A 24,312-nucleotide genomic window follows, 5' to 3' on the forward strand; every position below is an offset into this window, starting at 1 on the left:
TGAGAAAAGTAACCCAATAATTTGAGAAGGGCTTGGTAAAAGATGAGTTTCAGAAGCTCATTAATTTTTTTCAACTATGAGGTGAGCTAATAAAAGCTATCACCTCCCCCTGAAAATCAAGGCTCGAAAATGCACAGAAGTAGTCAAATATGAAATGAAGGCCCATAGAAAAACATACTAAGATGAACAAGCAAGGGGAAAAGTGATGTTCTGCTTAAAAAATGTTGTATGTCATTATTACATGCAAAACGCATTTTCTGTATTTGATTAAGAAATAGGCAGGTTTTTGGAAACCTCTCTTCAGGGAGCAGAAATTACTCTTTTAAGTGATATTCTCTATACACTGGTCAGGTGTGTTTGTGTGTTCTTTGTTTTCTTTTTGTCAGCAGCAGTAAGAGATGATGTAGGTAAAAGTGGGGGAAAAGAAGAGGAGGAGGGTGAAAACACATCTGGCTTCTTTATGGGCTTGGCTTATGAGTCACTTCTGAAAGCAAGAAGAGTTGGTGGCATATCCTGAGTGTTTCCAGCAGAAATCAACAGCATGCCCTAAATCCGTTCAGTGCAAGTAATGTATGTGTATTTGCCTTCAGTGAAGTGCTCTGGTGCTCCACAGTGAAGTTAAAGAGCCGAAGGAACTTCTTGTGAGGGAAAGACAATACAAAACATGCTCAATGCAGAAATAATGTTCTATTTTTTCAAGTATCAAATTTAGAAAAAAAAATGTTTCAATATCTACATTAAGCTTACTGAGACACTAATTTCCAGCTCAGGGGTCAATTAGGAAGTAGAACATTTGCCTGCAGTTACAAAGTTGCCCTCAATCAGAAAATGAGAAAATTTGAAATTTAGAAGAAGCAGGAAAAATGAAATAACGTAATTCTAAAGATTCTTTACATAACTTTCTTCTGTAAAGACAGAATGGTAAGAACTTCAGTAAAGTAAATAAAATTCCCCCTGTTCCTCTGAAAACTCTCTTCAGTAACAAACTTAAAAGATTGAGAGAGAGAGACAGAAGCTAGATTAGTGTAGACTTGGCTTCATCTTGCCATATTGGACAGAAATGGTCATAATTAATTAATGACATGCTGAGAGCACTGTAGGAAAAAAAATACTTGAAAATTCATTTTAATGCACCTTTAAATACAAAAGGTCCATATTATCAGGAAAAACTGACACCTCGGGTCAATCATTTTCCTCTGGTGTAAAACTCAAATGCATGTTTCTTTATGGTCTGTTAAGCATTCAGCATTACTTGTCATATTCTTTTTTCTAGATATAGCGTTACATTTTTAAGCTTTTGCCTAAAATTTTCATATATATTTGTGTTAGAAATTATATTCAATGTTAATCCAGGACCAAAGACACTGGAAAGTAATTCAAATACCCCCGTGCCAACATAGTAATGTCTAGCCATGGGACTGGAACTGCTTTCACTACCAGTGGAAAAATACATAAACCCATTTAGCTCAGTCTAACACCGTTAGAATCTGTGTCTCCCCCCAAACTGTGTTCTATTAGCAAACCATAAGATGATTTCCTTCAAAGTTTTAAAAGGGTATTATTTACAAGTTTTTCTCTGCCAAGTGCAGTGTTTCATGGCACTGCCCACAGAATGAGTCCAACATAGGAGGCTGATTACTGATCTGATTTAATATGAGCCAACAGTGGCAAAAGAGAACTAAATGTTGACACAGTTTCTGTACACTGATACACCAATCACATCCTCTCTCTTCAATTTCTAATTGTAAAGAGACAAAAATAAATCAATCTACTCAGTGATAACCACTCATTCGTATTCTATTCCTTGGCTTTAGATACCACCTTTACCAAAGGGGGGTTGGATTAGGTGTCCTTTTTCTTTAGTTCCACTCAGAGTTTCATACTCTTATCTATTAAGAATACAGCTACCTTCTTTCTAAACAGGCATGACCCAGAAACAGAAGGTGGGTAGTTACATTTAAACATGTGCTCATGCTACTTCAGTCAAGGTGACCAGACAATGTGGGAGAATAATGTTCACTCAGCAAAGTTCTTCTTCTGAAGAAGGGAGGTCTTAATACCTCTAAAAAGGCACAAGCACCTAGGAAGCACTTACTGTTGTGCTATTGTCACCAAGCTGATCGGATTCCGCAACTGTTTTTAACTCCTTAGCATACAAAATACTATAGATTAAACTAAAAATGTAGTCCTCCCAATCATGAGGAAGAACGTAACTCTTGGATGCGTTTAACTAAGGTACACTGATAATGAATATGCCAGCAGTCAAAAAAAAAAAAAAATAAATATAATTGAAAGCATCTAGGTTTCTATGCTTTATGAAACAGACAACTCATCATTTACTATCTGCAGTGTACATGAAGTCTTAGAATGAAAACACAAAGTCATAGAAGTAATCAATTAGTATTTTTTTGGTTATGCGAGAAAATGAATATAATTATTTTTCTTTATTCCAAAAAGGCACTTATTTTTCTCATTAGCAGAGTAAATGAAGTTATATGTTTTGATAACTACGAGGAGTTCATTTTTTTTTTCATAAGTTCATGCAAAATTTCAACATGATCAAGTACTGTTTATTCAAAACTAATGGTTTGGGAAACCCTGTTACAGCTGTGTCGCTAATGCTGCTTCTTTCAGCAAATCTGCTTCGAGTACACTGATGACAAAGGAAAAAGTCTTAATATTTTAATCTCTGTAGCATCACTCCCAGAAATTGATATGCGAACACTTCAGTGCTGTGCACTGACATGAGCTAATGAGTATTTAAAATGTCGACATGACACACTGAGGGTAGCATGCCAATACTTGGTACAAATATCTCACTTTTGTCCATTTCAGGGCTTTGGGAACCCACCAGGTACACCAGGCACTTCTCCTTTTGTGTTTCTTAAAGCATAAATTGCTTTCTACATGGGAGACTTGCAACAAAGCAAAGCAAATACACAAAACCAACCACCCAAGCAGTCCCGTATATAACTACTTGTCTGCTATGCTGGGAGTGAATTTGTACTCAAATTCTTTTTCTTCACTTTTAGGAGGGGGAAAGCTAGAGCCAGGTGCAAGGAAGCAGGCAGGAAAATTGTTCCATATATCTAAACCCACAGACCTTGTAGAGATGTCACTGGAAACTCCCCTATTTCTGTCACAAATCTTACTGTATGTGAAAGTTTCTTTAAATTTCAGTTCCTAGAGCCAAGCAGAGCATCTCAGCCCTCATTCATACACGCACACATATATATACCCTGATCTATATTTGCTTCTGGCTTTCATTAAGATCAAGTTTGTGTGACTAGAGCAAAACAAGAAATGCATATTCACTACCAACCAGGCAGAGATAATTTGTGCTTAAGGGTTAGGGACAGCCACACCATCCCATGACAACGAGTGGTTTTGCATTGATCACAGCTGCATTCGAGGAAGGGAAGGCAGATGCCTACTGTGCTGCTGTCACCTCTATAAATCAGCTCCCTTACGGTCCCTCATTTTTTTCATCAGTTTCATTTTTTCTCAGACTTAAGACTGTCCTTCTTACCATGCACTAAGAAAAAGATGGTGTAGAGCTCTAATACCATAAGTTTTCAGAAGCCACACTTTTCTTCAACACAGTGGACTTGTTTCTTGTACCTTTTGTTCCTTTCCAGACAAACAGTGGGAGTACAATGAACTGCAAGTTTTGCAAAGGGATGAGCAGAAGTGGAGTCTTAATAATAATAATAACAAAAAAACAGCAATAACTGAGTAATATACTTCAGCTTGCAGTTGCCAGCCAAGAAGGCCACATGGGAAATCAACTCTTCCATTTTCCTAGCAAACAGACTCACCCCACACTTTACTGCCTCCCTACTAAGCCTATTTATGAAATGTAAACACAAAAACCAAAAAAAAATACCAGAGCAACAAAAAAGAGATGCAGTTGGAGAAGTTCTCAAAAAGTGAGGTAATTAGTCATGAACAAGCTGAAAATCCTTGCTGGTAAACTTTCAATCAGTACACTTAGAAAATCCTCAAGCCTCTTTTTGGAAATACTTACATTAACGCTCCTTTCCTTGTAGATTAAAACATGCTGGAGATCATCCATCTCACAAAACGCATTTGAATCGCTCTTTTATTTCACAGTTTCATTTGCAGGAGCACAGGTATGCAGACAGGCTGAGGACTCTCAGCCTACCCCATATCCTGACGTTTTGGCAAGAGCAGTCAGTCGTGCTTTGCTTTCCTTGCTGCCTGCTGAAAAGCTGGGCTGCTAAGATTATGTAGCTTTTCAACATTAAAACTGGTGTTTCTCATTTAAATAGTTTAACACTAATGTCCTCAAGTGTCTGTCCCCCTTGTGCTCCTCTTGCTTTTACTGACACTTATGTGGCAGATGGTGCAAATGGCTTGACATATGCTTGTTGCCTCCATGCAGGAAAGGAAAATGACACCACTGCTGAAACCTTGGACATGGCCCTCCGGAGCCAAGACTCGCTGGCTGAGAAGAGCAACATCTGAATATTAAGTTTGGAGTGTTTGGGTGACTTTACGTTCCTTGCGGTATCTTTTCTCTCTCATTTTTCAGACTCTTTTTGCCTCTCCTTTACGTGCACGTTGTTGCACCTACCAGGTGTGAGAAGACTCCACTGCACTGCAAGACACCTTGTGAAGCAGAGCATTTATTTCCTGCGCTTTAGTCCAAATCCTTACAGGAATGTGGGTAAACAGTTCTCTGATAATTTACAAGCCAATTCCCTACTTAAAGGATGTGTTTTTTTGAAATATTCCTTGAACTACATGAGTCTGTAGGAGCATTGTGTTTAATGCATAGATACTTCTAGGAACAACTCCACTCATCTGAAGGTAACCTGCACCTTCTCGTAACTGGGAATAGAGGAAAGGGCAGCGAGGTGTACATCATCAATGTCTTTGGCTAGCACTGCTTAATAAACTAAGTGGGAAATTCTCATCTAAGCTGCAGCTTCGGTGTGGTCTCATGAAGAATGAGTAACATACATACCTTGGGATTAGCTAAAAAATATATCTCACATTCATTAGCTGGTCAAAATTGACAGGAGAACTGGCCAGAAAAAAAAAAAACTCTTTTGTTGTAGATGTTACTAGAAAAACGTTGTTGGTTTGTGGTTTTTGTTTTCTGTTTTGTTTTGTTTTGTTTTTTCCCCTGAAAAAGCAGATTCATTAGAATGGAAGTAGCCTCAGACCAACTTCTGAGAGGAAGCAGGAAAGTAGGAATAATTGGCTTCCTGCCAATGAGATGCTGAAAACCCCAGACTTCCTGGCAGCGCAACTTTGCCTTGGTATTCGTGATCCAGGGGTCTTTCAGCTCCTTGCAACAGCATGAAGCTACAGGAGCATGTCTTTCCAGATAGTAGGGACCTTAATGTCTCTGGAGCCACAGCTGGTACCGGGACTTGCAAAATGCTCAAGCACTGTGCTGGGAAGAAGCTACAATTCTAGTAAACTAGAAGCTACAGAAATAGAGCTGTCAGCTCTGATTTGTATTTTATGCTTTTGGAACTGATTATTTTTGTTCATTTGAGATCCTTCTTCCCAGATTTTATCAAAGGAAGATTTTCGATTTTACACCCAGAAAAAAAGGAAACTGAACATGACTGAATGGAATGCATCATCCTACTGTGAAAGCTGACTGTCAAGAACAGAGCTGTAAGTAAACGCATAAAATTACATTTTGGCTACATTTATGTGAGTATTCCACAAACTACCTAAAACACCTTTCTGTTCCTCAGAGTGCAGTTTTCAGTGATCCAGATTTCTCTGAGACCTTAAGAATTCCAGAACAATTCACACAACTTTAACTTCTTAACTTGCTACTTAGCATTGCATTGGAATGAAACACTGAAAATACTTCAGGAATCAGCAGCGGGGTAATGCAAAATGTTCAAGAGGCAGAAGAGTACAGAAGTAGTTATTCCCAGGACATGGAATGTCTACTTACTTTGTCCAACTCTGTATCTTTATATCTGCATTAACACTACATTAATGAAATCTGTGCAGCCACACTGACCTGTGAAGTAAAGTATTTTAGGGAATCAGGTGTCATTTTGTTCCTCCAAGCATTTACATTAATTTTGCATTACGCATGCAACTCCACACTTTCCCATTTACTAGATACACAGTAAACTCTAATTGCAGTCAATAATATACATTAATAGCCTCCAACTGTATGTTTACTAAGGTATGCTCAAATACTTGAAGCATAGCATCAACATTTCACAAACCATTTCATCTCAACATGAAGATGTGTTTATTTTCCTGCTAGATTAAAGGCAAGTCTGCAATATCAATATCTAACATACATATTGAGAGGAAATTCCTTGTTTCTTAAATCCTGTCAGCACTCGTGCTGGAAAGCTCTTTGGGACCGACTGGATCGTATTCTTCTAAAATGTTACCACCAAATGGCAGAAAAGTTGATGTTACTATTCTCGTTTTTTTTTTTCCATCTTTTTCTTTTTTTTTTCTTTTTTTTTTTTTTTTTCTTGATGGAAAGACAAGGATCCCCTGTTAGGCAACCTTTGCCAGGGATTAATTCACTGGAAAATTGCTTCTCTACTGGTTGTTTTTTTCCCCACAGAATTGCATCTGATTGTCTCCAGTGGCAGATTAATATACAAAGAAGACAGACATGTCCAAGAATTACTTTACCTTTTCTGGTTTCAGATTACATATATTAAGCAGTTCTGTACTACTCTTTTCAATATTTGCAGTATATTTTTCCAATAACTTAACTATCCCAAGCCATTATTAGACACACAGATTTTGTCAGTGTTTTTCTTCCAGCTCAGTCATGATTCTCTAAGGTTTTTACATAGTCACTGAGGTAAGAAAGATTTCCACACACATAAAGAAACAAAAGCTGAGGGGGGAAAACAGCCCTTTCAAGAAGAAATGGGCAGTTTCTTCGGATGGACAGAGGTGAGCAGACACAAGTTAACAGAAAAGTCTTTCTCAAATAATAACCGAAGAAGCAGCTTTCCCCAGCATCTCAAGATCTTTTTTACCCGTCTGTGTATCAGCACGCCACAGATCTTGTTACAAACAAGGCAATACAGTTTTGCAGGAACCCTTGATTAGGTTACAGGCAACAACACATCATTGAAACCATCAGTGTTACTGCTGCACAGCATCTCAAAACCAAACTGACATGGAAGTAGGTGACCTTTCCTTATGACATGCTAGGTATTTGCCTCCCCCATCAGATTTGTGCACATTTTTGTGTTGCATAAGCAACTTAACTGGGAGAAGGAACTTTTTTACAGGTGTAAACTGTTATTTTCTCAAACAACTCTTAACACGAGTGACCACAAAACTGCAAGGGTAAAAATGCACTTTGAGCAAATAACCAGCACATATTGCTTATCTCTTAAACAAAAAGGGAGCACCTAAATAAGAGCTGTTTAATAGAAGTCACTTAAATAAATTAATTTGAGTGATAGCACTTGAATTATTATTAGGAAAAAAATTTAAGATCTTTCAGTGCAACTAATGTTGTGCTGTCTGTTTCAATGAAATTTTCATTTGCCAGTCATTATTATTTTGGTGGAAGACTAAATTATTTGCTGCTTGTCACTGAGGGGCATAGTGTAGGCAAAATTTAAGAAGTTGACAAGTTAGATGATAGAAATGAATAAAATTTATGTTCTTATGAACCTAATGGCAAGTAATTATCTCTGAACTGGCAGTACAAATGTGCTTTTTCATCATGAATACCTGACGTGTATTAGAAATTTCCAGAAGACATATTATTTATACGGTGAAGCAACAGAGTGGAAAACTTGTTAAATATATGGCTTCTGCATCCAGCATTTAATAGAAAAGTTTAATTGAGTGGCGAACCCTTTAGAAGATTTTTATGCCGTGTTAAGAGGCAGATGCTAAGAAATAACAACAAAAAACCATCCTCCTAAGTCAATATCCTGCCTTTTTTTTTTTCCTATTTTTTTCTTCTTTTTCAACATTTAACTGTGTCCCAGATTTGGCTCCACTGTATGTTCTGGTCACAGACTCGTTGTTAACAAAGCTTGTTGTGAGAGGATGTGTGCATGTGTGCCTACGTTACACAAGAGACAACATCACAAAATACAGCATCTCATAAGAGTAATATTAAAGCTGTAAGTCAGCACCCAAAAAGTTGCATTAGTCATAATTATGGCTGATTGTCCTACCTTAGTTCTCTTTCATGTGCCTAGGTATTCTCACATACTTAGCACACAAGTCTTTATTCATCCTTTTTCTCCCCTAAGGTAGGAGCTCTGCCTCATTTGGATGCACAGCTCTCTATTCAGCATTTTGTGTATGACCCCGTACCTCATTTAGTAAACAATATTCAGATCCTGCTAGAAAGACAGAATGTTTAATTTCCTTGCAGACTTTACTGCATTACTCATCCCTTAAGTACTTAAGTGCTTCACTAATAATTTATCCTCACAATATCCCTGAAAGATGAACAGCTGGTATTATCCAAATTTACAGATGAGGAAACAAAGCACAGAGAAATCAAGGTCAAGCGTACCTGTTAAATGTAGGTGCTTATTTTGAACATCTAGCCCATGTTACTGCACTGCACCCAGCATATTTCAGGTTTTCCCCTGCTACAGCTGTGAAGGTTCGAGAGTAGCTGGAGCAGCCCCTGGGGAAAGCTCAGTGAGCCCGTCCTGCTCCGAGCTGAACCATTTTCAGGCACCCAAAGCAGGAGGCCAGGCAGGGAGTATTACAGTGACCCAGTGGCACTGGGTGCCAGCATGTGGACAACTGCAGGGTGCCCATAGGTGGTTTGGGGTATGGTTTCCTTGGCCATAGACAGCTTCATACAGCAGTTCTGTATAAGAGAGTTTTCCCCTTGAGAAATTCTTAGCATGCCCTGTGCATTAGTCTGCAGGAAGCTTTAAAGCCTGTGCCTCAGAAGTTTTAAGAAGTAAATCAGGCCCACTCACTGCAGTTGGTTTTAAAGTACTTTTCCAAGAAAGTATTTTTAAGTTATGTAGGAGTAATACTTGTTCAACCTGTATAAAAATTATCTCAAAGAGCTTCTTATATACAAATAGTCAGGCATTGCTAACTGATTCCTGGGGCTGACACATCCCAAAGTGACTAAGCAAGTACATCTGATACTTTGCAGTGTTCTTTTTAAATAATAATAGAAATAATACTGGGAAACCAGTCGTCTCTCCAGTTTTCTCTAGTCTTCAAGACAGCACTACCAAATTACATCACAATACATCACCTTATCCATTATCCCCATTCAAATTGGAGTAACTTTAGCATACTTTCGATAACTGGTTGTATATGCCTTTAGCACTGGATCTGACGAATTGATCTCAAAACATACCTCTAAGGAACAGAAACAAGGCAGTCTGGAAGGACTGATGTTAAGAAGACATGTTTCTTAATGCTTTGAAACATTGCTGATTGCACAATTAAATTTTCCAAACTTTTGCATATTGCTGACCTTGGTAATAATGACACATCCTTTGCATTAATAGGGATGCAGTAGGACCAACTCTGTTCTCTTTCTTTGTGGCGAAAGCCTTTCCACAAATACACAATTGTAAATAATATCAATTACACAGAAAGACATAGTACAATAAATTATTTTAAATATTATGCACATTACCCAAAGTTCCAGGACATACACATAAGAATCATGACTGTCGATACCACACATTAAGGGTATAACTGGCCCTAGACCGAAGACATCTGAATTTGGGTACCTACATATAGGCATCTACTTCCTTACACGTGCCTTTTCAATGGCCTAGCTTATTCTGGGCAGCCTGCACAGACATGGCTCCAATCATGCAATCACAGAACCATTGGGTTGGAAAAGCCCTCCAAGAGCACCTGGTCCAACCATCCCCTACCACCAATGTCACCCACTAAACCATGTCCCTAAGCACCACGCCCAACCTTTCCTTGAACACCCCCAGGGACGGTGACTCCATCACCTCCCTGGGCAACCCGTCCCAATGCCTGACTGCTCCTTCTGAGAAGAAATTCCTCCTAATTCCCAATCTAATTTCCAGGATGATGCAAGTTTCCCCTAATCCACGTATCACCCTAACAGTCTGTGCGTTAGCCTGCAGATGTGAATGCTGGGCACTACTTTGAATACTTCTTGATTTCATCACGACATCCACTGGGGATATTATGTTCACAAAATCACAAAAGCAATGAGGCAGTCTCCTTTTCACAATGTGGCTCACAGTACGGAAAGTCACAGCATGACTTTCCAAAGTGAGAAGAAGTATTACCTTTGAATGGCTTTTACTGTACTTTAAAACACGGATGGATGTAGACACTGGGTGATAAAATAACGTCTTGAAAGATTGTATGTCCAAACTCATTGCTCCCTAGGCTATTCCATAATGGGATCTGAGAAGAGAGCATATCCCACTTTTTTTTTTTTTTTTTTTTGTGGGATTTTCCCACATTTTCACAAAGCTCCCCATCACAGGTAGCATCAGCCTCAGAACATAGAATTGACCTACTATTGAGCTGGCACCTCAGAGAGAAACAGTGAGTGAGCTTAGTTAACCGAAAATAAACTTGGTTAAAATAAAAGCTTTCAGCCACCAAAGAAGAAAAACTGAGCTTTGTTGTAGTATTTCTGTCTTTACTGCCGTTCCACTATCAAAATTTGCTGAATGTTGCTCAAGAATATTACACTATATTAGCACAAAATTACTAACAACGTTAGTATCGGAAGGAAAACATCTTGAAAAGCAGAAACCCCTCACAGCTGCTATGCGAGGTTGGCACTCCAAAATGAATTTTCCATTTTAGGAAAAGAAACTCGCTTCTTTCAGCAAGTTTGTTTTCATTGCATTATTTCATGACACACAGAAAATGCATTTGATGGCAACACAACAGTTTATGTCTTTAACACGTAGAAAGCTGCATTTTATTATCTGCTACATCCATGAAACACCAATAGGTATAAAGAAACAGAATTTTTCTTCTATTACTTGTATGTGGCAGAGGGACAATACCAGTGAAGAGCCACAGGATTAGAGAATCAGCACACAAGTACATCCTTCTGTTAATAGAAAAGTTAAGTACAATGTATTTCCTAACCAGAAATGCCTCAGAAATCAGTCTGTATCTACCAAACTACCTAGACTGTATACTCTTTTCTGAGTATACTGCATGGTTGTTTGATTATTTTTCCACCAGCAGAAGGAGCTCTTTATTAAAAGAAAAGTGTACCAATTCAGTTTATTGGAGGTTTACAGCTTTTTTGGCTCCTCCTAGTCAAAGATCAAAGAATTTAACATACATGGTGGATCTGGGGGAAAAAGGGAAAATGAAAACAAACAAACAAACAAAAAGAAAAAAATAAGAAAAGGAAGAAAAATACACGGAAGTACAGCAAAGGCAGTATGCTTAACAAATCATCTTCTGAAAAATAATAAAAATATAAAAGTTATAAAACATATATTTGTGAGCTTACTGGGAGGAGTGCAGTACTTGAAGCAAGGAAAAATATTCTGAGCTAACTACCTGAAGTCACAGCACCTGATTTTTCCTCTGTACACAGCAAAGCAAGCCAAGAAAGTTCATTTTCTGTCATTATAACACTTGTCTGATTAAAATAATCAGTTTAGACACTCTAATAGCAAAATTTTATGTTAAACATTAGAAAACTGATACCTGCTATTAGGTGTGGGAATATGGACAAAAGGAAAACTTGAACGAGACATTAAAAATGAATCTTTGATCTCTGAAAAGTGAACGGTTCCCTAAAGATTTCCATTACAGGTTCTCAGCATGCCTACACATGCTTTAGCAATTCAGTGCTACCAAGCAAAAATAGTAAAGGTTTAAGGTCGGCTTCTATTGTCCTAGCAGGAGAGAGAAGATAAAGCACTAAGCAGCAGCTATCTTCAGTTACCTAGGATTATATAAACCTGAAGAATTCTCTTTTATTTCAAACCCATGCTGGGCAAATAGAGTTACTTCTTAAATCAGAAGACTGCTGCATTAGCTTTCTGCAGATACATCATTACAGTTGTTATTACAGTAGTTTTTCCATTGGAATCGTAAGCAACTGTACAATTTTGGAAAGTTTCTCTGTTAAATACAGATATCCATTTCTCTTCCCTCTATCTTGTTTGAAGGGCAATAGATAAAATCTCTAATTCAAGTGAGTATTTGACGCTTTCACCTTCTTCTTTATCTCATATTCCTATTCTGTCCCCCTCCCTCCCACATTTTTTTTAATGTGGAAGAGGGTCACATCTATTTCTCTTAAAGTATTTTAAAATGCACCGTTTTGTTGAGATTATAGTGTTTAAATCACACAATAACCACAGTCCCAGCCTGTGTAAGTCTATAAATGCACTAATTTTACTTAATGTTTTAAGCAGAATTCATCTCGCACAACCACGCCTGTAACTTTGGCAACTACTTTAAGACCCTCTGTGGAGAGGGACAGCAATGGTGCCACAAGGCAATTTATCACAATCACCTATACCATACAGGTAAGAGTGGAAAAGAAATGCCCTCTGGAACGGCTTCCTGTCTTCCTCACTTGGTAGTGACCACAGGAAGGCACGCAGATGATAAGCTCAGACTCGCACGTTATATTGGTACCTTTGGCAGGATGAGTCCCATCCATCACGGTCACACCTGAGCGTGTCCTGCAGTCCCAGCAGAACGCAGATAAGGAGGGCTTGTCCCAGAGCTTTCTGACTCACATCTCACAATGCCCACGTCATTACTCATCTCTCAGCGAGTGCACTGCCCTGCACCTATTGATCTCACCTTATTTATCCTTACCTACCAAATCTATTACCTGACCACAGCATGAACCACGTTTTCATTCTGCCTAATGGCTCGCCGTACTACTTCTCCCTGGAGATTATTCTCCCAGGCTGACCCTCACACAGGGAAGGAAAACGCAATCAAAGGCTTTAAACAGCACTCTCATCCTCCTTCAAGTTCTTCATTAAAGTGTATCTTCTACGGTCTTCTGCAAAATACAACCACCTTGCACCAGCCAGGCCATCAGACTACTGATTTATACACACAATCCTTCCCTTACCCCACCCCTTGTCACTTGGCTTCTCCAAGCCACTAAGCAAATACTTATAATCTACCTGTTGAATCCTTCCACAATCCTAAACTTGAAGCTCGCTGGGGAAAAGGTTGCTCTGAACTCTGTTAGTACACACAGCATACATGATTGTATAAGCCTCTATCCAGCAGCCACTGTCAGGCACATTATTACAAATAGCTGTTGCAGCCTACTGCTCCTGGGTTATAAAACAAATTTGTTTTTAAAGAGAAGATTATAGTGTCTCTCAGTCCTCCTATAAACTCAGAGGATTTATCAGAGACTGCGAACATTTTGTTAAAAGAGCTAGCAAACCATTCCTAGTGTAGCCACCTCCTTTGAGAATTTTACTGCAACTTGAGTAATTTTTTTAAAAACTCCTTTTGGGGTTATAACCGTTTGCTGTTATCTTCCTTTTCACATGAAACAAAGAGCTAAGCACCAATTTATCCCACTAAAGCTTAATCATTAAGTTAAGGTGACTAATTTAGGCCTATAAATATCTCTGAAGTGTCTTTCACATCTCAGTTACCTAATTCTGAAGGGGCCTATCTTCCTCTATTGACTAGAAGGAAAGCATAAGCAATTGCTTTGCTATAGCAGGTACTTCAGTGAAGTGTGTGAAAGTAAGCAAGCTGAATATTTTTGGAAACCCAAAGTCTATCTGTTTGATAAGTAAGAGACAATTAAAATCTCAGCATTAACTGTTTTGTAGAACCCTTTCATTTTAAAGGCAGCATCAGAGTTTCAGATCCTGCTCCGCGATTACCAACCTGACACATTTTGGAGAAAAACAGCAATGCACGGTGCCTTTGCAAAAAGCACGACAGGATAATATACGTGTCAGGAGACATGCTGAATGCACCTTCTCCATGTCAACTGAGCAAACCCAATTTAGCAAATTAAGATAGATGAAGAATGGATGTTGCGAGTGTTTCTCGTTTCACATGTGAAGCTGAGCTCATTAAGACATGCCTGAGAAATTCCAGTTTCTAAGCAGTGTTATAGCCTGGGCTTGTTTGTTTATAGTGCATGATACTTAATATATAATTACGACTACCAACTGAGACCTTTGGCTTATTCTTTTTTCTCTCTGTTTTGTCGCACACATCTTCCTGAGTAGTCACTGACCTCATTGGGACTACATTTCTAGTTGGCTTTGCAGAAAAACTGTATCAGCATCAATAGGGAAATTTACTAAATTTACCAGTATTCGCCCAAGCATTACGGAGGTGAAAGCTTGTTTCCCTGCCCTGTCATTCACCAAAGCCAGAGAGACATGCAAAGGAAAGGGCACACTTGGATGACATGCGTCCAGAAACGGGAAACCTGCTACAGAGTTGGTTTAGTGGTTCTTGTCACAGCCTTCGCACAGGTTGCTTACTTTGACCCCTGAAAATCTGTTCCTTTGCCGCAATTCCTGCTTGGCACCCACAGTTACTTCAGGAAACAGATTTTGCCCGGTGACCAGTTAGTTTGGCTATTCCCACCTTCTCTCATTAACTGGCAAAAAGTTCATTTGATGAAGACTGGCAGTATTCAAATACATTTGATTTCAGGCAGGAGGGAAAAGAGCCTCTCTCCCACCAGGGTGGAAAGGAGAAGTGCTGAGTCTGTTGGTCTGACATTGGGGTTTCTATTTTGGGGATTCTGCTTATCTGATCGTGGATTTGGAGAAAATCCTTTCATAGCTTTTCTTGTGCACTGTCAGTGGTGATAAAGCAAAGAATTGGGAGAAAAAAGCAGCTACCCTGCACTGTTGAGAACACCACTGACTTAACAGGAGAGAAAGGAAATATGGACAGCTGAAACTGGGTGTCCTGCTCAGAAGGAAAGCCTCTGATCTACGCCACCCTGCAGAATCAGGGAATAGATGTACTCAGATAACTTCGCACAGCTCCGCTCATTAAAAGCAATAGTCTCAAAACAGATGGAGAAAGAACAGGGAGAAAGAACAGGCAGAATGGCTGAAGCAACAAACAAAAAAAAAGTCACTTCTGTGACTTGCGAAAGAAGATCTCTCTTCGTCCTGACTTCCCAGCCTCCCCCCCCGCCAAATTCATATTTTTTCAGGAGAAAAAAAGGCTGGAGAAAGGAGAGAATACAGCAGTTAGCTAATGGATGAGAGGTAACCAAAAAAAAAAAAAAATAGGAAAGGTATAAAGTGAGGGATTAATCTGAAGGATTTTAGAAACTGAAGGACTGTGCTGGAAGAGGCATTTGTGTGACGCTGGGTGTGCTGGTTCAGGATTTGACCCCACTGAAAAATGTATTTTTTTTTCTTTTTGTTGTTGTTGGGGCCATGGGGGTAAGCTACTGGACCACTTTTCAGCCAGCTCAGGTCTCTAACCAAGACCACTGTGTGGCCTCAAAAGTGGTCATGCCAGCACAGCACAGGGATGTGACTGAGCAGGGGCTGCTTTTTTTGCAGACACCACACCACTTCTCTGCCTAAATAACAGCATTTTTGTGCATCATGCATTAACCATCCAGTGTCATGTCCTTTGATATATATATATATATAATTTTTTTTTCTGCACAGTCCCACATGCTTGACAGAGCTGGTCAGACGTACCTGATGCATCTGATGCATGGGATGCATGGAGCAGGGAGGAGGCTGTGGTATTTCTTGACTCTGCAGCACAGGAAGACCTCACACATTGGGATTTTACAGATCAGAAAGCTCTGATGCAAGTTAGAGAGCTCTGACTTCTGAGAAATCATGAGATCTGCCACTTGGTCCTGCTCAGCTCCTTGCCACGGTAATTTTCAGTCCTGATTTGTGACAAACAAGCAAGCCCTAGGCCACACCATGCTGTTACACACTATGGTGCCATGCCTAACCCTACCCAGTGGAGTTCCCCACAGAAATGCACAGAAAAGTGATCAGACCAAGCTCTGAACCTGAAAGCATGAATCCAGCGCAGCACGGTGCCGCATCCCTGTTAGTTAACCTGAAGGGAGGCCTGTTGAGATCACCTGCAGTTTCCATGGGCTTGGTTTTGTCCGTCTGTCCATATGTTCTCTTAAACTGGCAAGTTGATTTCATAATGATGGCCAGTATTAGAATGCATGTCAGCTTTCAGATGGAAGGGAAATAAATAGGTAAAAAAAATTTGCGAAACCAGAACACTTTTCTTCTTGTCATTTTGTGTCATTTATATCACTCTCCTCTTGGTTTTGTAGCCATGAGAGACAAAAAGAGAACACAGGTCTTCGTTTCGAATCCATGGACAGATCTGAAATTAAGCGCCTGAAGTAGGCCTATAGCATCTAACCAAGCCAACCACATGAAATGTGGATGGGGCACGAGGCACCCAACGCTGTTACTGCCCACGTCCAGTTACCGCAATACCTTGACTGAGTTCTCACCTCAGAGACTGCAGGAGTCATAACCAACTGCTGCTGCGCTTCAACACACTGCTGGGCCGCAAATAGACCTGTGGTCTCTTTTCGACCGAGCCCATGGACTAGTTCAGATCCGAACCAGCAGCAGCAACAAAAGCATCTAAATTTATGCCTGACAGCATCACTCGAAGCAGCGGCGTAATCCTGAGCAATGTTCATGGCGGCACAGTGCAGCGCTGGTCAGCAGCTGGCGTGCAAATTGACCACAGGCCTGTAGATCAAATCAAACATTTTAATTATCTCCTATTTTGCATTAAATCATTACCTCTCCCGTAATCACCACCTGTAATATCGCTGTAGGAATGGGGACCTTTATAACCATCTCTGAGGCAGTCAGGCATTTTATTCTGCCTCCTCAGTATCGCTCATGTCTCACGTTCCTATTAAGCAGCCAGGTCTGACACCTGTCTCCTTAACAAGTGGCAAGACCCACTCCCATAGATAACCGGCAAGTCCGCATGCAAATGATTAACACTCCCCCCTTGTGAAGCCACACATCTTTGCGCTCAAGTGAGAATAACTGCTTGTGCTATTGCAAGTAGTAAAACGTGTCATTCAGTCCTTGAAATAAAAGCTTAAAAGCGAATGCGAGGTGATGTGGGTGTAAGCCGACACAAGTGAGTTGGACTTCAAGGCAGTTTAGCAATATTCATGGGATCCAAGATCAGTAAATTGTTTCCCCTGGTCCTCATGCCCTACCATCATCCTCGTATTCAAACTTCTACCAACAATAACCTGTCACACACTACAGAAGTCCTATCAGTGATCGCTCTTCTTTGCGTAATCTCTTAATTCTGGCGTATAAATTACAGCAGTTTTGGTTCACAGGGGAAAAATCAAAGCTCATGTATAGCACAGCATAATATTTAACAACATCATATTTAATAACAATCAAAAAGCTTACTACTTCTGTCGTATTTATTGGTGGGCACGTGTAACATCATGAAGCAGTACAATATTCCAGGAGTTACCAGTGTACCCACCTCCAACTGCCATGTAGTCGTATTTCAGTCTTTTACCACAGTGAATTTTTCTGACGCACATAAAGACACAAGTATTTCGCCCTCCATCATAGATCTGCAGCCCTAAATAGCACAGCACCTGAGCTGCATGTTTCTCCTAACTGCATCCTACTGTGCGACCCTACTACGTGCACAGGAGAAGCCCAGAGGAAGCAGAGCTAACATTTTGAATTGATCCAATACTGCTTAGAAAACAGTTCCTCTTCCTACTTCTTCGGTTTCCCAGGATAGCATGATTTGTTTCTGGTTTTAGAAGTCTACTCACAGAATCACGATGCATGACCTTCCTCCTTTCCGCTAGAATACTGTTTCTAAACAGAGCCCACACTGTATTTTACTCTTCGCGGCTGCTGTTAGAAGCGTTCTTGCTCTTTTCCCAGCATTAAGCAGGCACCCACTAGAGGGAATCCTTAAAGACACCAGAAACCGAATCTCCTACCCTGAAAGCAATCCCGGTTCTGGATGCACTGGTCGCGATGCGATTCATCTAAGTCCCTGACACCATTTTTTTAAAGCCTGAGGAGCCACCAGAACTACAGGAATCAAATCACGTCGGTAAATGTACAGGCCCAACAAAAGCAAAGGACATTCAGGAAGAGAGCCGTGTCCCTTCACGGGGAGGAAGTGCTGTACCAAAGCACCTGGAGCCTCACACAGCTGCTATGTACACGGACCTTTTTGCCAGTACACTCTAAGAGCCTGTAATTTATCAGTCCTGCCCAACCTACCCAAAAGGTGATCTAAGGGCTCATATGCCATTTCCATGGGAGATGGGACATTAAAATAAAATATATTCCAGCTCTTTGATTCCCATTGATTTTGTGGGTAATACAATAACCAGAATGAGATAGCTGAAACCAATAAAAACTGATTTATAGCGTTAAAGGCATTCTTTATAGCACTTATTTATGGTACATTACATCTGAAATCCAATTTCACAGGCTGCTGTTTGAAACTTTCTGTTCAATCATAAATACACTACATACAGCATAGCTCAGTGCCATGGAGTCAGATTATACAAATGCCCCTGTTCCCAGAAGGAACTGCACTTCTGCTGCAATTGTGGTAAATGAGTTTGACAGTAATTTTTCCCAACCAACTTCCAACCAAAAGTTCCAGTCAGCACTCAATAAATTTAGAATATACAGTTACTCCTTTAATCATAATAAACATCTATTTATTCACATAATTCACTTATTGAAAAGACATTAACGGAAATCACGGAAAACAAACTTGGCATATGCTACATGATAACCCACTAAGTATATTTAAGCATGCTAGCAGGGATCCTGTTTCCAAAGCACACACAGGCATTCACGTGTACCACTCCCATTCACGGGGAAGGGAACATTACAATCCCCCTAGTTCAATTTTAGAAGGGTGAAAAGAATGTGTTTCCAGCTGCACACTTCAAAGGAACAGACTACATTCAGGTCACTTACTATAATCACTGTCAAGAAAAGGGCAAAAAATCAGATCTGACTTTTACAGAGGCACTGTCATGTGAATCTGGAGCAAGTTCTTATTTATTTGAAAAGGCTTTTCCCTGAAAGTAAAATCACTGCAAACTATGTTTGTCAGGCTTTACGTAAATTTAAGTTGAAAGATGTTTTCTCCCCACCCCTGATATGAAGGCAGACTTTGTCTTTGTGTGATGTAACCGCTTCATGGTTATGAGAGATTATTTTTAAAGATGCAACTGCATTGACGTGCTACAAAACAGAGTACCTGTAGCGTTAATACTTATAGGAATAATGGGGAAAAAAAGTCCTATTATGGCATATCACATTTGGCTCCTTGAGAGAAAGTACTCCACAGAGAAACAGAGCGAGACAAAATTAAGTCTCTAAACATACAGAAGTATTTTTGGTCTTTGGTGCCTTAGCTATAAAGCCCCTGTGGGGAAGAGAAAATATATCAATATTGTGAAAGCAGATGATGGCTGGAGACCTAGTGAGAATAACCCAAAATACGTAGACTTGGTATAGATTTGGGGGAAGAAAGTGAGGTACAGGGAAGAGAAACTATATCACAGGGTGCCAACTGAGAACAGACCTGAACTAACATGTGTATATAATACAAATCACTGTAGGAAGCAGATGGGATGGAAGCACACTTTCAATAAGGAAACTTGAGACTGCAAAGCATTAATAATTTAATATACAATCTTTCACCTCCTGAACACCAATTCAAATCCAATTCACATCAGCTGTGACCCAAACTTATTAAGTGGCCTGCATGTTGAAATGATATCATAGCCTTAATTGGTTTCTCATGTACTTGAGATAAAGCTGGCCACTACCTTTGACATTAATAGCAAACTATACGAAGGGCTGAAGACCATAGGTGAGAAACACTCTCCCAGAATAGACTCCCCACTCCAGTGCAAGCTGGGACACTTCCCAGCAGTACTCCCTTGTACCGTAAGTAAAAAGAATTTACATAAAGTTGAAGCAATATGAAAATTAAAAAAAAAAAAAAAGAAAAAAAAAAGAAAAAAAGGAGAATTTATTAGCTTGTGGCATGGATTATTTTCAAAGAGTTATAATTATATAACATGGATTTTATTTATGTATTTATTTATATTGCCACTGCAAGGAAGGTTTGGTTACTAAAAGAAAGTACTGAGCAAGACCACACTGCTGGCCATCGCAGACATAATCAACCATTTGACAGGTGAATTCCTCTAAATTATAACCTATATCCTATCCCTTTAGCACAGTAAACCCACAGATGAAAAGAGGAAGAATGGAAAAAGATTGCAGGTCATGTTATCCAGGTCCTGGTCACAGGCAGAGAAACACTTTTCCATTTTCCTTGATCCATTTAAAATGACCCGTACCTGACAAAATAACATAACTGTGTACCATCGTAGAATTTTTCTGGACAACAAGCACAGACTCAGCAGCCGCGTGGAGAAAATAAAAACATTTATATAGATTTCATTGAAATGAAAAGATACTATAGCACCTCTTTTCAGATTTAATGAAGTAAAATTCACTATGCTTGATCATAAACTGTCCACATTGACACCAAGATTTCACTTCAAGACAAGGCATATCTAAGTACATAAGCGTACATGATTTGGAAGAGAGATTTTAGTGATATTTTCAGTCCAAAGCCCCTTTCACAGTCATCTTACATAAAATGAGAAACAGCTAGAGAAACATTTTTTCATTTTTTCAGAAAACCAGTGTTTTGCTTACTCTGCAGCTGAATTCATACAAGAATTTGTGAAGAATCTGCTCAGAATGTTAAATCCAGCACATGCTAGCAAGTTGACTTTACTGGCCTTTCCCATGGAAAAACATCCCCAAGCAATCAACCAAACTAGAACTTTGAGAACCTAGACATTCTGTAATCTCTCAAAGAGAGATTATTAGTCACAGCAAAATTTGCAAATTAAAGAAAAATTTCAGTTAGCCCATCAGGATTTAGAAAGATCTGACATTGTCAGTGGCATTTCACTCACCTACTCCTTTGTACAATATTAAACATATTACAGTATACAATGAACAACGCTTAAAAAATGCACTTGACTCATGCACACTTCCTGAATTTTTGTTAAGCCTTACTCGAATGTGAAAAGAGTGAAAGTCATAGAGGATAGCTCAACAACAATCTCTACTTCAGGTAGAGATTCAGCTAAGATGGAATGTATTTCAAAAGGAATTCATACGTTAAATCATTATTTTGTTATAGATTTAAAACATGCATTGAATCACCTTCTTCATTTTGAGTAGCATAAACTCTTTTTGAAAGAGTATGCAAGTGTCAGAGGGATCGAAAAATATAGAGAAAATGGTAAAAGACATAAGAATATCTCTTTAAGAGGATACATGATAAAAAATGATAAATTATATGCTTCTATTTACATTCTCCTCCTATAAGACAGGATCAAATTCAAAAGTAATACATTTCAGTCTGATTAAAGGAAATTTCATTTTTTCAGATATAACACATGCCCACAAAATACACTGCAAACTAAGCTGTTAAAAATACAAAAAGTACAATTCAAAGACATTATGAATTATGGCATCACTCCCAAATTACTCTAACGTCTTTTTGTTGGTAGTTTTTTTTTTTTTTCCTTTTAAACACAATCCATAACTCCGTAGACCTACAGAAAGTGACAAATTCAATGCTTATGCAGGTACAATGCTTCACATTGACACACAGCTTTTCTCTGAATACTTGAGTAGGAAATTAATAGCATAACAGACACCAAAGTAGACACCTCATGAAATCTAGATCAATCTAGCTAACCGAAGAAAAGCAACAAGGAATCGTGAAACAACAAAGATTCAGCTGCAGCAGAAAGCACAACTTTGCTCTACCATCTACAGGGTACACTCACGGCTAGACAACAGGAGACACTGAACCTCTTCAGCAAATGCTTAGCCTCCAATATCAGGGAAATTTAAAAATATAAGTTCTCCCTGTTTATGTGTTGTGTACACTGCTCCCTTGTTTCAGAAAACTTATTTTAAAAAGGCAAAAGAATCACAGAAGTGGGAACATCTGGCTGGATAGGATCTCTTGGCTTCTCAAATTCAGTTCCCTTCAAAAACAACTGTGTTGAAGGATTAAACCTCATTTCAAAAATAGCTATGTGGGCCGCTAGACTTAAAATAGCTGTGCAACCTAGAATAACTAGACTTTTAAGCTACGTTACGCATGAATTCTGTGCCTCTTGGAACAGAAGTCGGGTGTAAAGACTAAGGAAGCAGGCATTTATACTGAATTTATACTGAGTGCTAGCACACAAATCTAAGAATACACTTGCAGGTGTTCAAAGTCATGTTTATAAGGCAAAAGGAAAGCCAGGGTCTTACTCCCGGCCCCGCTGGTAGCTTTGTACTTTTGTAGCTACTCACATCCAGCCCAGACTAGACTAAGAAAAATATTTTTGTGTGTTTTCAAAGTACTTGAAATAAACAAGAACAGGGCTTTACAGCAAGAAGCACAGTATGTGCATTTGCACACTGAGGCCGGTACATGAGTACGTCTAAGAGTGCAAAGGCTGCTCAGGTGGTGTCAGGGAACTGCATGGAATAGAGGGCAAACCTTGTGCCCTTTCATACATAATGCTGTCTGAGAGCAGTCCCTAGAGTGAGCTATCCCCAGACGATGTGAACCCATGCTTAGAAGAAGCATTTGCCTTTAGGAATGTGATGTGCACCCCGGGAATGCCTCACTCTTGAAAAGTTATCTTTTCAGGTGTCTATTGAGATGAACATCAAAACGAGATGCATTACGAATGTGACAAAAAGTGGGGAGATAGTCCAGGAAGAGTATGGGAAAGGCATCAAAACCATTCTGAGGATTGCTTTTATTACATACATCAGCCCTGAGCTACAAGTTCTCAAAATCCTCTGGGGACACGAGGAGGAAAGGTGCACAGAGTCTGAAATCACTGCAGTGCTCTCTTGCTTCCAGGTCTGAAGTCATACACATGCTGCTAGAATCTAATAAGCTATTAGTTGGGAAAAAAAAGTATTTTTTGTTATTTAGTTCTGACTTTCAGGGCAATCTAAAGCTTACTATTTTCCCCCAGTTCTAAAAGATAACCAAAAGACCACTGCCAATGTTTTCCCACTGGTATGTGAACAAAAGCCTGAAATTCATAGTACTAAAAGTACACAGCACTGAAAGTCTCCATTCCCTGTACTTCCACTTGCTGTAAAACACCATTCTTGCACTAAAATAAAAGGATAAGGAAAGATGAGATAGTGCACTAAAAAACAAATTTAAATGCTATCCCAAACATTGCACAGCAAACATATTTTATGATGTGTATTAGGCATTGTCCTAACTTTTCCTTTTCATTAGAATCTCAGAAACAGGCATTTCATTACTGTTCAATCTGCCATAATTCAGGCACTGAGGAAAAAAAAAAGTCAGTGTCAGCAATTCAAAGCTAAGATTTAATAGGATAATGCTAAAGCACACAATGAAGACTTATAATTATTAAAGCAAACTATACTTTGTGAATAAATGAACATGAAAGACATCCAGTCTTCACTATATTTTATTTACTAATTCATAAGATTTAAAAATTTGCAAAGAGTTTTAAATTATTGACGTGACTTATGCTTTAAAATATTCTCAGCGTATTCTGGCCTCATAGTCTAAAACCTGGATGCTCTTAATTTCTTCATGTAACTCCTGTCCAGCTGCACAGACACAGAGAAAAGACGGGAGACTCCTTAAACCAGCCACCATCATGCAGTATGGGATCTGTGGTAGCTGTTTAACCTTGATTTTACAGCTTGATGTAGCAAATGTTGATAATAACTGGCAGGTGGAGCCATCCCTTGCACCCTGAGGATGCGATACAACATATTTCCTTCTGCTTCTGAAGTACATGTTAACACGGCAGACACACCATCATCAGAAATCTTACATATTTTGAGGGCTTCACCCACTTCTGTAAAATGTTAAGTCCTTAAAATGAGAGAAACTGCTGGAGAGTGGTTCTTTTTTCTTAGGATGTGGGACAGATAAACAAAATACGCTTGCTCTGATATCTCTAAATCTTTCACAGGGTATGTGCCATATTCTGAACAAACAGAAATTCTCACTTCTAACTGACTTTCCCTAATTAATGAACAAAGTGCTTCTTAACTTCTTATGATCATTGTCAATAAAGTCCATGAACTCATTGCAATTGAGAAAGTTACAGTGTGCCAGAAGTGCTTCATAATTACTCTAAGTTGATGAATAATTTTTATGACCAAGTGGATCAAAGCCAATTCACCTCATCTACATTTAGAAGTATTTTAAAATAGTCTTGTCTGCAGCAGCTGTATCAGA

At 39.2% G+C, this 24,312-nt stretch overlaps 1 protein-coding gene across 1 annotated transcript in view; it reads right to left on the bottom strand.

Annotated features, from left to right (window-relative positions):
• HS6ST3 (heparan sulfate 6-O-sulfotransferase 3) overlaps window positions 1-24,312 on the bottom strand; it is a 313,685-nt gene that overhangs the window by 104,977 nt on the left and 184,396 nt on the right. The window lies entirely within an intron of this gene.

The sequence above is a fragment of the Anser cygnoides genome, chromosome 1, assembly GCF_040182565.1.
Source record: "Anser cygnoides isolate HZ-2024a breed goose chromosome 1, Taihu_goose_T2T_genome, whole genome shotgun sequence".
Taxonomy (NCBI): Eukaryota; Metazoa; Chordata; class Aves; order Anseriformes; family Anatidae; genus Anser; species Anser cygnoides.